This window comes from Quercus suber, unplaced genomic scaffold, assembly GCF_002906115.3.
Source record: "Quercus suber isolate HL8 unplaced genomic scaffold, Cork oak 2.0 scaffold_581, whole genome shotgun sequence".
Classification (NCBI taxonomy): domain Eukaryota; kingdom Viridiplantae; phylum Streptophyta; class Magnoliopsida; order Fagales; family Fagaceae; genus Quercus; species Quercus suber.
Window position 1 is genome coordinate 185,834 of NW_027070026.1, and position 13,668 is coordinate 199,501.

Below are 13,668 nucleotides of genomic sequence, written 5' to 3' on the forward strand. Positions count from 1 at the left end.
TGCCAAGGTATTGCATGGTCCTCATGGACCCAAGCCTATGGTAAAACTATTACACCATTATACCTGGGTACTAGACCAAACTAGGTATTGCATGGTCCTCGGACTCAAACACTGTGGGGAAACTAGATACTTACAGAAATATAGAAGTGGTAGACAGAGCCAAGGTATTGCATGGTCCTCGAACCCAAGCCTATGGTAAAACTATTCACACCATTATACCTGGGTACTAGACAGAACTAAAGTATTGCATGGTCCTCGGACTCAAACCTATGGGGAAACTAGATACTTACAGAAAAATAGAAGTGGTAGACAGAGCTAAGGTATTGCATGGTCCTCGGACCAAGCCTATGGTAAACTATCCACACCATATACCTGGGTACTAGACAGAACCAAGGTATTGCATGGTCCTCGGACTCAAACCTATAGGGAAACTAGATACTTACAGATAAATAGAAGTGGTAGACAGAGCCAAGGTATTGCATGGTCCTCGATCCAAGCCTATAGTAAAACTATTCACCATTATACCTGGGTACTAGACAGAACCAAGGTATTGCATGGTCCTCGGACTCAAACCTATGGGGAAACTAGATACTTACAGAAAAATAGAAGTGGTAGACAGAGTCAAGGTATTGCATGGTCCTCGGACCCAAGCCTATGGTAAAACTATTCACACCATTATACTGGGTACTAGACAGAATCAAGGTATTGCATGGTCCTCGGACTCAAACCTATGGGGAAACTAGATACTTACAGAAAAATAGAAGTACTAGACAGAACCAAGGTATTGCATGGTCCTCGGACTCAACCTATGGAGAAACTAGATACTTACAGAAAAATAGAAGTACTAGACATAACCAGGGTATTGCATGGTCCTCAGACCTAAGCCTATGGAAAACTAGATACTTATAGAAAAAAAGAAGTACTAGACATAACCAGGTATTGCATGGTCCTCGGACCCAAGCCTATGGAAAACTAGATACTTATAGAAAAATAGAAGTACTAGACATAACCAGGTATTGCATGGTCCTCGGACTCGAACCCATGGAGAAAATAACTATCTGGAGAAAAACCAAAGCGTTACCTAGAGTCAAGCTATAATACGGTCTTTAGATTTATATTTGAAGGATAACAGATGGTTTCATGAGACTAACTCCAAATAGAATACAAATATTGAGCAGAATATTATAGTAAAGCAAACAAAAGAAAATATCTGTAGTTGGAAGCAAAGTACTAAGCATTCAACTTGAACAGAAAGTATACAATTTCTTACAACGCCACTGAGGCAAGAAACAAAATGAAATGAAAGAGAAAATAAACAAAGTTATCCTATGTCGTATACCAGTCCCCCAAACTCAGTAGGCAAATTAATTCGACAAGCAAATCAAAGGCTTTAGCCAAGGCCTAAGGGCTTTGAATCGATGGGTCCGCAGGAGGCCTCGCCACATCTTGTGGTATTTCCTGACCCTCAGCTCTAACTCCCCCCAACGTCCTCTGGGGTTCAATCTCCTCGGATGGTTGGTCAGTTAAAGATATATCATCAGCGGTCTTATCGTGACTCTCAACCGTTGGTAATGAGGACCCCTCATCGGGAGTAGCAGGGGTTGTCTCGCGAATTGCAATAGGGTAATATACCCTATCCTCCTCCTAAGGTCAGATGAGGGTCTCCCAGGTCACCAGAGGGATCCTCGGACTGATCAGCTAGGTCGAACACACTATATTCGTCCTCGGAAGAACTCAGTTCAACCACCTCCCTTGCCTTCTTAGATAGTCCTTCCTCAGCCACCATTACTTGTTGGGATGAGGAGGGACCTGCTAGTGAAATGCCTTCAGGTATATAAGACCCTCGAAAAATGCAAAACCGTCCTCCACCACGGTGATCTGCGTAAGCCGAGGGTCACGAGCTCTAATTACGTGCTTCGGGATTGGGAATGATTTCTGAGCTGGGTCGCATCTGAGGATTTGATGAGCGGCTCTGACCTGGTTATCAGTTTCGTTCAGAAAAGGTCCGACCTAAGAACGGTTTCCAAATCTGCTTTGTTAACCAGGTGGAAATGACGTGCAAAGGCGTGGATCTGCGAAAAGAAAAGTGAAACTTCTATGGTTAATAAACCAAAGCGAATCTACAGTTATAAACATAAAAATACTGAAACCTAGATTGCCTCCCACTTCGGATACCCTACCTGGCTCCCCCTCTACTGTTGGGCAATGAAAACCGTTGTGCCACTCCCCGACACTATGAGGAAATCTTGAGTCAACCCCTTATTGGAATCAGGAAGACACTGGATGAGACGAACCCTGTCGTCCCTTGTCTTCATATAGTACGTCTTACCCCTCAGATGATGAAGGTTGTAGCACTAGTTCACATCGTGGTGAGTCAGTCTCAGCCCCATTTTCTCATTCAGGGTATCTACATACCCTAATATCCTAAATACATTCACGGCACACTGGGTAGGAGCCAGGCGAAAATGCCTAAGGTAATTGAGGGTCACTGGCCTCATAGGGATTCTCATCCCCTCTACGAAAGCGACTATTGGGATCACGACTTCACCCTGTCTCCTCTTAATGTACCACTCCCCTTCTTCACAGTACCTTAAACTCACATTATTGGGTATCCCATAGTCGACAATGAATTTGTTCATCATCTCTTCGGACTCAACCAACTTCTTAAACTTACCCATTCCCCAAGGACGACTGAAAGTTCCAAAAGAAGAAAAGGAGGAGTAAAATCAAGGAAATTTGGGGTCACTAGAAGAAGAAGACTTACAGAAATATGGCGGTTCTCTTCAGGAAGAGTGCAGGTTGAACTAAACTCAAGTCATACGCATCAATGGTTGTAAGCGCGAAAATGAGGAAACCAGGCGGTTTAAATAGGTACTTATACTCCCCCTTAGGTTCCCTAAATGTAACTGCCTGCTCATAAAAGTAGGAAATCCCCACCGAACGATTACCATCACACCGTTGAAAGTGGGAAACGTGGTGCCACCAAAATTTAATGTGGGCACACATTAAGTCTTGAAACGCAAAAAACGCACATCGAGCAGTCAAAAAGTCGCCAGCATTAGCACAAATCAAAGTGGGGCGATTCGCCTGGGAGGGCCCGTAAGTATCAAAACCCTCCTCCCCGTCCGAGGGAACGTGCAGCAGGGTTTGAGGGGCTATTATGGGGCCCGTGGGCCTGGCAGCCACACCCCATCGCGTAGTAGGCCCAAGGTCAGCGCCGAGGAAAACTGACCAACCAAGGCTAGGTTAGGGAAAGCCTCTTTTTTAACCCACGCCGAGGACCTCGTCGTCCTCGGCATACTAAGGATAATTTTTGGGAAAGGACAAGCCTAGAGCAAGCTATCACATTCACACTTAATGCATTCACCTAACCCCTCTGGCCGCATTAATAGGGATATAACCCTTAGCAGGGCAACGTTGATCAGAGTGAACCACTTGAGTACCGATAAGGCCTCTGATGGGACGGATGGCCAGAAGGGAGGCAAATGGATGATCAACAGATGGAAGAAGGAGATAGGAAGATGAAAACTATATAAGAAAAGCAAGTAAAGTAAAGAGGGGGGGAAAAGAAAGAGAAGAAAAGGGGCTCCTCGGCCATGGCCGAGGAGCATCCCCCAAGTTGTAAAGAAACTCTAAGTATTTTCTTTTAGAAAGAAGAGTTCATGCTTGATGAACGAGAGCATCCCCCAGTTGTAAAGAAACTCTAAGTATTTTCTTTTATAAAGAAGAGTTCATGCTTGATGAACGGCGGCCAGTGCCTAAACCTTTAACCCACTCTCTATAAATTTATTGTTTGGGTTTGTTCGGCTGAAAACCCATTAATACTCAGGGTCAAATCCAAACTGAGTCCTACACTTATTGTTATCATAATATTTTCACAATTGTTGAGATCTCAGTTTCTTATAGATCAAATAAAAAAAATGCTAAGTCCACAACATTTTAACATTAATTTATACAGTGCCGAAAGATTTTTTTTTTCCCCAGTTATCAGTTTGTGTTTTTTTTTTTTCCTTTTAAATATTTATGTAAGCTGGCATATCTGTTAACTATATAAATAGAGCCAAAGGCTCATGAATAGTGTGTTTTTTTTTTTTTTTTTTGGTTTATTCAGTTAGTGAGGTGCACTTTCTCTTTTTTTTTTTTTTTTTCTTCCCCCTTCAAGTATGCCAGTTGGTTTGAGCTTTGTTTTTTGTTTTTTGTTTTTGTTTTTTAAGATCTTTATATGTTTAATTTGTACTTGTAATGCAAGTTTACATTGTAAATACACAAAAATGGTTAATATTATACACATTTGCACAAAAAATGGTAAATATTGTACAAATTTTGTAAATGTGTACAAAATTTGCCCTTTTTTTGTGTCTACAATATAAATTTACATTATAATTAAGTATAATGTATACATTGAGATATTATGAAAATGTTGTGATGCACGTGTCAATTCCTTATGGGTCAAAATAAAATAAAATAATAAAACATTATATCGAGATCTAACACAACTGAAAATATTGTGACATTTTGTTGTTATTACAATATATTTACAACTATTGAAGTGTAAGTTATAGGTCAAAATAAAATAATAAAATATTAGACTAGGATCTGTCACAATTTTATATGATTGAGATTAACTTTTTATGACATAATTATAAAAAATTTTAAAATTAATATCTCTTTTGATTAATGTAAATCTTTATATATTTTAAAAATCAAATAATTTTTATTTTTATTTTGTGAAACAAATAAAATTTAAAATTGATTCTAACAATTAGTGCACGTGCTACCTTGACTACTCTTATATATAAAAGTGCCAGTGCCCCTACAGTATTTTGTTACTGTGCAATCAACTTTTTTACTGATCATCTAAAGTGTAATTTTCGTGAGTCCCTCTATTTTGTCTTATTGTGAAGCCAAAACGGTTCGTTTGGCTGAAATATGAAAACCGAATAAAAAAGAAAAGAAAAGAAAAAGAACGCAGAGATAGAGGGCGAGCCGCGAGAGGGCTAGAGAGTTCTGGAATCTGGAACTCTCTCTGCCTCTCCACTCTATTTTTCTCTCTTTCTCAATGTCTAGAGAATATTTGGAATGAGAGAGCAAGCCATGGTTGCCGATGGCTTTTTTTGGACGTCTGTGGTGGTATATCGGCCGATCTGAACAGAGCAAAGGGAGATGGGTAGATTGGAGTGAGGGAAGGCCTTGAGTTGTTGGTTCTTTTGTTTTTTATTTTTTATTTTTTGGTATTTGGGTTATATTGGGTTTTGCCTAAAGAAATTGGATTAGAATTGTTTTTGTTTTGTCTATTTGGGTTGCATTCGTTTTGGGTATCTGCTTAAAATCAACACGCATGCCTTTTTATTTATGTTTTTTTTTTTTTTTTTTAAATTGGTATTTATTTCATTCCTTCTTCCTATGTTTTTGTTTCTAATGTTCTCTTTGTTCATTTTTGTCAAGTTATTTGAGTGCTTTTTATTAAAAAATTTTAAAAAAATTTAATTTTTTCCCTGCAGTTGCGAGACATAGGCTACAACGTTCACAGATTATAGCGATTGAGTCATTGCATTAGAACGAGCACCAAAAATTTTGAAAGGTAAGTTTTTATGAATTTCCCCCTTAATTGTTTGGTTCTTAATTTATTCTTTTGTTAATAAATGGTTGATTAATTTGTGCTATATGTTCAAAGTCCAACAAGATTTGGTTTTTGAGATTAATTTATGATTAGTTTTGGAGTTAGTTTACAAAAGAAACACAGTTGAGAAAAATCTACTTAAATAATTAGTTACATCTAAAAGCTGTTGAACAATTATTGATTATGATGTGAGGGGGTGAATTCTATTGAATTTTGAGTCAATGTTATTTTTTTTAAGTTCAATGCAGCCAAACAGATGCATTGAGAATCGAAAAGAGTTTTAGTTTCAGCATTCAAATTTAGTTAGTTGCTTGGTAAATCTTTGTTTTTAAGGCATTGAAATCGGAAAGATATGTTATCTATTTGTTTGTTATTTTGACTCAACCTATTAACTGAGGATAGAACACAGAAATCATTTACTTTTTGTTTGTGGGTCTGGGTTGATACTCTTCAAACTTTGTATTACATGCTGAGATTGGTAACATAAATGCATGTGTATGTATGTTTTGTTTGAAATGTGATTTTACAATTAGCTTTTGTTTATATAGTTTCCCTCACCACGTGTTTGATGTGGATCAACTGAGATATTGTAACCTAACTATATTCATATTTATTTTTGTATTGTAGACAGTTTAGCCTCACTGTATGCACTTTATCTTTGCATCTTATAAGCCTTCAAAGAGATGAACGGCAATATCTTCTTTGGTCTTGAAATGTTGCTGGTATGTCCATACCATTCTCATCCTGCTTAATCATATTTAACCGAGTTATATTTTAGATCAAGTTACATTTTCAACAACAAATAATGACATAGGAATTATATGTGTAGCTGTTTGTAATTTCTTGTGGCTGGATTCTTTTAAAATAGAGTTCTAAACATGTTTATATCTATAATTATATATGGCTAGGAATTGATTTTCTCATGCCCAACCTTTACCACTCCGATGCAAAGAATTATTGCAATTCTTAGCCTGTATGGATCATATCATTTGAGTTTTATGTTTGCCTTTGTCTTTGTTCTTCTGCTTGCAATATCCCCACTAAATCTGGACATTTTTTCCGCTGTATTATTGTAGTTCTTAGCCTATATGGATCATTCTTCTTCAGTTGGTTTATAATCATTTAATCCTTTCATAATTTTCTGCACACTTTGTGTTAGCATCATTAGAGATGCTTTGTTGAGAAAGCATATAAAGTCTTTGGAGGTTATTTTCCTTTCTTTAAAAAGAACAATGTTAGTCGAAAATGCCTATCAGTTTTTTGATAAATGTACTGCAAGAGAATAGGAGATCAGTGGCACTAAATTGAGTGACCATATTATATTTTATGAATATGACTTCCATTCTTTCACCACTTTATTTTCACACATCATAGTTTGCTGATTTGAAGCTTTGGATCTTTATTTTCTCACATCATATTGGGGGCTCAATTGAGTTATTGTTTGCATTTGCTACATTTTTTAGTTGGTTGCTTAAGCAGTAAATATTTTACTATGCGTTGGTAGTTTGAACAGTCAAGAAAGAATCCTGAGAAATCATAAAATAATTTTATAAAGATACTAAATGTTATTGTCTGCGCCATTCTAACTTGTGCCTTTATTATTGTTAACTATGCTTTCTTCGTTTGAAAATTTGTTTGAACAATTTGGTGGGTTATTCTTATGAAAAGCATGCCAACTATAAAGTTTCCAATTACTCATTATAGAACCCATAACCAAAAAATTTGCCACTACCAATAAAGGTTTTTTTTTTTTTTTTTTGTTTGTTTGTTAATATATATGATTTAGGTTTGGGTATATTGGTTGGATTGGTTTTGATTTTGGTATTTGGGTTAGATTTGGTTTTGATTAAGTTACTTGGTAGACTTTTTGTTATTAAATGATCACATAAGAACTTTTGAAGTGGAAATAGCTAAAGGATGTCAGTCTAATTGGAGCTCAGCCTGCTGAATTGGGAAATCTTGCTCATTTGTGAAAAATGTAAGAGAAATATGCATGTTTTGCTCAATTATAAAAGTCTTAAACTCATCATGTTATTATTTTGCTCAATAGTTCTTAGAGATTATTAATTTTTGGCAGTTGTTAATGAGTAATCCATACAAATTCCATTGTTTAAGTCTATGAAAATTGTCTATACATATGTTTTGTTCAGTGAAAATTTACTGATTTATCAAAAAGCAATCAGTTACATTTTTATTTATTTTAATTCTAGAGGATGCTGTCACCTGTGCTTTAACATTGGATGTGTGAATAAATTAATTTTTTTACATATAATATGGAGCATATTAAGTGATGGAAACATATTAGATTAGTTACTTAAATCTATAATTCCCTTATCCTAATCAATTTTATTCATTTTACCCCTAAAACACTATCATACAATTAGATGGCTAAAGCTTATTTGGATGGGGAATTTTTAGACTACACCTTGAACAATTTAAAACAGAGTTTAAAATGTTAATGAAATTGGTAGCTCTTGTATAACCAACCAAATCATTTCACGTGTACATGTATAAACAACTACTAAACTAAAGAAATGAACTAATACTAAACTACAAGTTGCACAAGCTGTTCTGGACTGAAGGACTGTCATATTGCTATAACTGATGCAATCCTTCCACTCCTCTGTTTTGGACCCCTGCCTCTCTGCCTGAAGCTTTGTCTCTCTACATTTCAGTACCTGTTCATCTGTACTTGTTCATCTTAGCTTGCAACATTAGACTTGCCATTCTAATAGATGCCTTGAATTTTTACTGCAAGAGATTCTGTTTTGGTTCAACATGTGGAGAGAGACACCAAAGATGCTTGGAAGGCCTATAGAAATATGTGTTTGACATGCTGCCTCCTGTGCTTTTCGGTGGTTTTACTTCTTTTTTTTTTTTTTTTTTTTGATATACAAACTAACCCCAATTCATAGGAATTGCTTAAAATCGTTATTACCCTTTTTGTTTTCTAGGTTGCCGGATAGCTCTTTGTTTTAGCTTTATTTAAAAGGGATAAAAAGTTAGAATATTTTTCTTTGAGAGGTTTCCATTGAATTATTTTCTCAATTGACGATAAAGATTGGTGGGGAGATATTTCTAAGAAAGGGCCTCTGCCTTGGCAAATAACAGCTGTGATGGACGACATTTGAGACTTGCTGGCTCAGTGTAGACATTTATAGTTTGTACATAGAAATTTGTTGGCAAAAGAAAAGTCTTAGATGCATTTTTTTGGGACAATAACTGCAGTGCTTAGTAGTTTTTCCATCTTCAAGATTTATAGAAAGCTTACAGAAATGATCAAAGGACTTAAAGGTTTGTAATACCGTATGCAATATACTTGGATCAATGATGATTTAAATGTAAATCTTCCTTGGAAAATTGAATTTTTTTTTTTTTTTTTGTCTTAATAATTTTCTAACTTAATACAGTTTCTTTTCACATTTTTTTACAGTACAAAGGTTAGCCATTAGTAGTTGACTTACTACTCTACTCATCTCATCTCTTTTATAAACTACTAATCTCTTAGGTGTTAAATATCATGAGTATTTTGATTGGATTGGTTTTGATTTAGGTATTTGGGTTAGATTTATTTATTTTAAATAATTTGGATTTTTTTTGTAATTAAGGTATTTAGGTTAGAAGTTTTATGACTTAAGACAACGGATACTTGAGAGCCTAAACCTTTGGTAGAGTAAGAAATGTGAACCAGAAACAGAATTAGAAGTACAAGGAGTGAAGAGAAAGATCAATTTTTATGACATATAATAAATTTTTTTTCATTATTTCATGACATGTAATATATGTGACTTCTTCAATTGGAATTTATTGTAGATGTGAGATTTATATTATGGGTGAAAGCTATAGTAGGTTCTATACTTGATCTTATATCGCTATTCAACGTACTGGCTAGCACGTGCCTTGCATGTGCAACCCAATCTAGTATCTAGTTAATTGAGTTTATTTTCATGGATTTACTATACAAAATTACAATTATTCATTTTAAAAATACTGTACTTAACAAATAAACTAAAGAAGCAATAATGGAAATAAACACATCAAGCTTTGATCTTAGAATGATTGGTCCTTGAATTAGCATTGGAGTGGGGTGTCTTTTTCTGTAATTTCTGATAATAGAAAGGAGTAGTAGAAAGATCAAGATCCACAAATTTTTTTTTGGGTAGAATAGTTGGCGCGCTTTAGTCAAACCATTATTTCCATTGGGGTTACAATAATTGGGGCATCTTTTCTAGTAATGTTTGTAACTTTATGTGTCTGTTTCGCATAATTAAGCATAATTAATTCTGTCAATTTATTTTGCTATTCAATTTATTTTTACTATTATTTTTAGGTCTCATTACACTTTTTAGTCATATTCATGGGTTTTACTATATTATTTCAACTAATTTTTACCTTTATCTACAGTACTTTTAGTAAAAAGATTTTAATTTTACTAAAGTAAGTGGATTCCAAATAGACCCAATGCGAAGAATAAAATTCAATATGGGGTCAAGTTTTTGAGCTAATGGAATGAACTTTACTCCCTAAAAATAAATAAATAAATATAGTGGAAGTTGCTTGCTTGTTTCTGAAAAGGAAGATAAGAAAAGAAAATGACAAATTTGAATAGTTGGAAGGAAGTTTAGTTCCCAAAAATTTGAAGAGTTTTTATGCGGAAGAAACTATGAGGTTTACTTCCCAAAAGTAAAAATTAAGAAATCTAAGTGGAAGTTTGTTTATAAGGTTGTTCATGAAAAATAAGAAGAATGAAGAACCATGGGACTAACTGATTTTTTTTTTTTTTTTTTTTAGGCATAAAACTCATTTTCGTTATTACATTTTCACACGATTTTCACTTTGGTCTATCTTTTTATTTTCACCCTTTTTAGTCATTGAAATCAAAAAGGTAATCTCGTTTTTATCCCTACCATTAGTGCCCTAACGGAAAAATTCTAGGTAGCAGACGGAACAGCTTATTAACTGATGTGGCACTAATGTGGCAATTAAAATATTATTAAAAAAATATTATTTGGCATTTTGATATGTCACATTAGCATTTTAATATTTTTTTTAAAAGCCAAGTCAGAAAATTTTAAATTTTTTTTTTTAAAAAAAACCTTAAATCTAATTAATTTAAAATTTTAATTAAATTTTTTTTTGCTTATTATTGATGTTCTTCAACTTGTTCTTTCTTCGTGTTCTTCATAGACCAAACCTAGCTTCCAAGAACTCAAACCCATATCAGAAGAACACAAACAAAAACAAGAAGAAAAAATTAAATTAAATACTAATAGGAAATTTTCATCATGTTCTTCCCAAATCCAAGAAGCAACCAAACCAATCTCTAGCAAACCCCAAATCCAAATCCAAATCCAGCAACCAAACCCAATCTCCATCAAATCCAGAAAAACAAAAAAATAAATCTAAGAAACAAACCCGTAAACACAGTAACTAACCCAATCTCTAACAAACCCATAAATTCAGAAATTTTCTTGGGAAACAAACACACAAAAAACCCATAAAATCAAAAAACTCAACATCCTCTCGAACAAAATGTACTCATTCATACCCACACATCACTTCAGTACTCAAATGGTAATCATGAAATCCAAAAAAATAAGCAACAATGTGCTCAAATCCAACTCTCACAAAAATTATAGACAAATCACAATGAAAAAGAGAAGTGAATAATAGGAAATTTGAAAAAAAAAAAAAAAAAAACCGTGAACATCAAAATAGAGCGCACTAATCTTAAAGGCTAAGCTTCTCGTAGCCAAAGACCTAGTTGAAGCAGATCTACCAATAATCCCTAAAACCAAGCCACAACATCGTCGCATTCCTCTACAAAGTGGCTGAACGGACCTGAGCCAACTTGCGGCAGAGAGAGCATGCTGCGAGAGCAGTTGAGTCCTTCTCAACAACCCAAGGCAGAGAGCCATAACCGTATCAGCGATCTCTTTTGCTCTCGAGGCATCCACGTGGAGGAGGTGGAGACTGAGGTCGGCGGCAAGGGTGGAGTCGACGGAGCGGTCGGCGGAGCTAAGGCAAAGGATGAGTTGGTAAGGGTAGAGGCGGCATGTGGGAGGTAGGCGAGGGAGTGGAGGACAGTGTGGCATTGTTGTAGAGGATCTTTGGTTTTGGTTTTGATTGCTGCTGCTATAGTGCTGCTCAACATTCTTCTTATTCTTCTTTGTTTGTTTTGGTTTAGGGGTTTAGGGTTGGGAATTTGGGGATTTATTGAGGGTAAGAGTGTAAAGAGAGAGAGAGGAGAAGAGAATTTGATTTGATCTGAGATTTGGGAAGCCCCAGCTTATTTTTGTGTTTGTGTTTGTTTTTTAATTAGATTTTTTTTTTAAAAAACTGTTTTTTAATTAGATTTAAGTTTTGTTTTTTTAATTTATTTTCTTATTTTAGTTTAAATTTTCTGATGTGGCTTTTTAAAAAAAATTAAAATGCTGACATGGCATATAAAAATGCCAAATAATATTTTAATCGCCACATCAGTGCCACATTAGAGCCGCGTTAGCTAATAGGTTGTTCCATTTGCCACTTATGACTTTGCCGTTAGGGTACTGACGGTAGGGACAAAAACGAGATTGCTTTTTTTATTTCAAGGACTAAAAGCGGTGAAAATAAAAGATAGAGACCAAAGTGGGAATCACATAAAAATGTAGGGACGAAAATGGGTTTTACGCCTTTTTTTTTAATTGTATTTTTAAGTAATAAGCAAAAGGAATTGGATATGGCCATCTATTCATAAAAAAATCAATCAAAATAGATCATCTTTCAATGAAAAAGGAAATGAGTTTGTTGAGTTTTAGATAATCTTATCAACGTTGGATAACACCAACCACATGCGCCAAAGATAATGTGATTTTTTATAGCTAATTTTCATTCTCTAACATAATGTGAATAAGCCAATGACATGACTAAACTCGTTTCACTTATATAAATAAAATTCATTTACTACTATTCGGCTTTTATAACGAACTAGCTAGCAGTCTCAATGAATAATGAAAACATTTAATATTTATTTATTAAGATAATTTCTGTCTTTAGTAAGGATATGATATATGGTATCGGTAATATGGTATGTCATCATAAATGTTATTATTGGTCATGAAGTATTGCACTTGAATTTTTTTTTTTTTTCTTTTTTGATAATTAAAATTTTTACTATAATAGTTTACTAAAAAATGTACTGAGAATGTCTGTTAACAAAATCTTAAGAATATGTGGGCCATGAAGTATTCCAATGTGATGGTAATATCCATATAAATTTTAATTAGAATTTATATTTTACAGTGTGTGTTGTGGAATGAGGATGGCTCATCATGTTCATAGACTCATAGGTTCCAACTTCAACCAGTCCATATTCTGCTGAACAAAACCATTACTACTGAAAAAAAAAGGTGTTGTTGGTCCACATAAGATCGAACAGGGAAGCAGGAGCAACAACACTTCAATTTTAGTTGCACTAGCCATTCAAGCTATGATGATTTTTTTACAGGTCCACACAAAATAGCTACTACAAACATGAAAATTTAAACATTGAAACAATTCTTCTCAAAGTGAACTCATTGATATGATATTAAGCAAGCTCTCTAGGTGAAGATTATTAACAATTGAGCAATATTATCCACAATTTTGCCACTTACCCAAGCAATTTACGTACTTTTGAAACCACTTGACATATATTGTAAACCGTTACAATATGAGCAAAGGGTAATATCAAATGGACAAAGTTTAGTTATAAAATTGGTTGTACTTTAAAACTATAAACTTACTCAATAAAATAATGTTACTACATATTTTGAAAATCTAAATGTTGAATTGTAGGTTCTTATGCTCTTAATACACTTGTCAAATTTTGTGTTAATTAGATATTGATAATTCCAAAGGAATTCTGATAGATTCAAAGGAATTCTAAGGAATCAATGGGCTGAAAAATCTCCGGATGTTCTTGATCTAGTAAAATGAGTCTTGAGAAAACAAAGAAAATCAGCAGAGAAGACCGGTGGTAGCCGGCCTTTGATTCTCCGATGGTAAAGTTAGAAAACTGGGGGATA

The 13,668-nt window shown here is 34.6% G+C and overlaps 1 long non-coding RNA gene across 2 annotated transcripts; it reads left to right on the forward strand.

The window, feature by feature from the left end:
* Window positions 1–4,960: 4,960 nt before the first annotated feature.
* Window positions 4,961–8,995, forward strand: LOC136063817 (uncharacterized). 2 transcript variants are annotated; one of them, XR_010625453.1, is made up of 3 exons: window positions 4,961–5,581; window positions 6,248–8,475; window positions 8,575–8,995. It is a non-coding gene; the product is annotated as an uncharacterized LOC136063817 (long non-coding RNA). The 2 variants fall into 2 exon arrangements; XR_010625452.1 differs by having other exon boundaries at window positions 6,248–8,995.
* The last annotated feature ends 4,673 nt before the right edge of the window (window positions 8,996–13,668 follow it).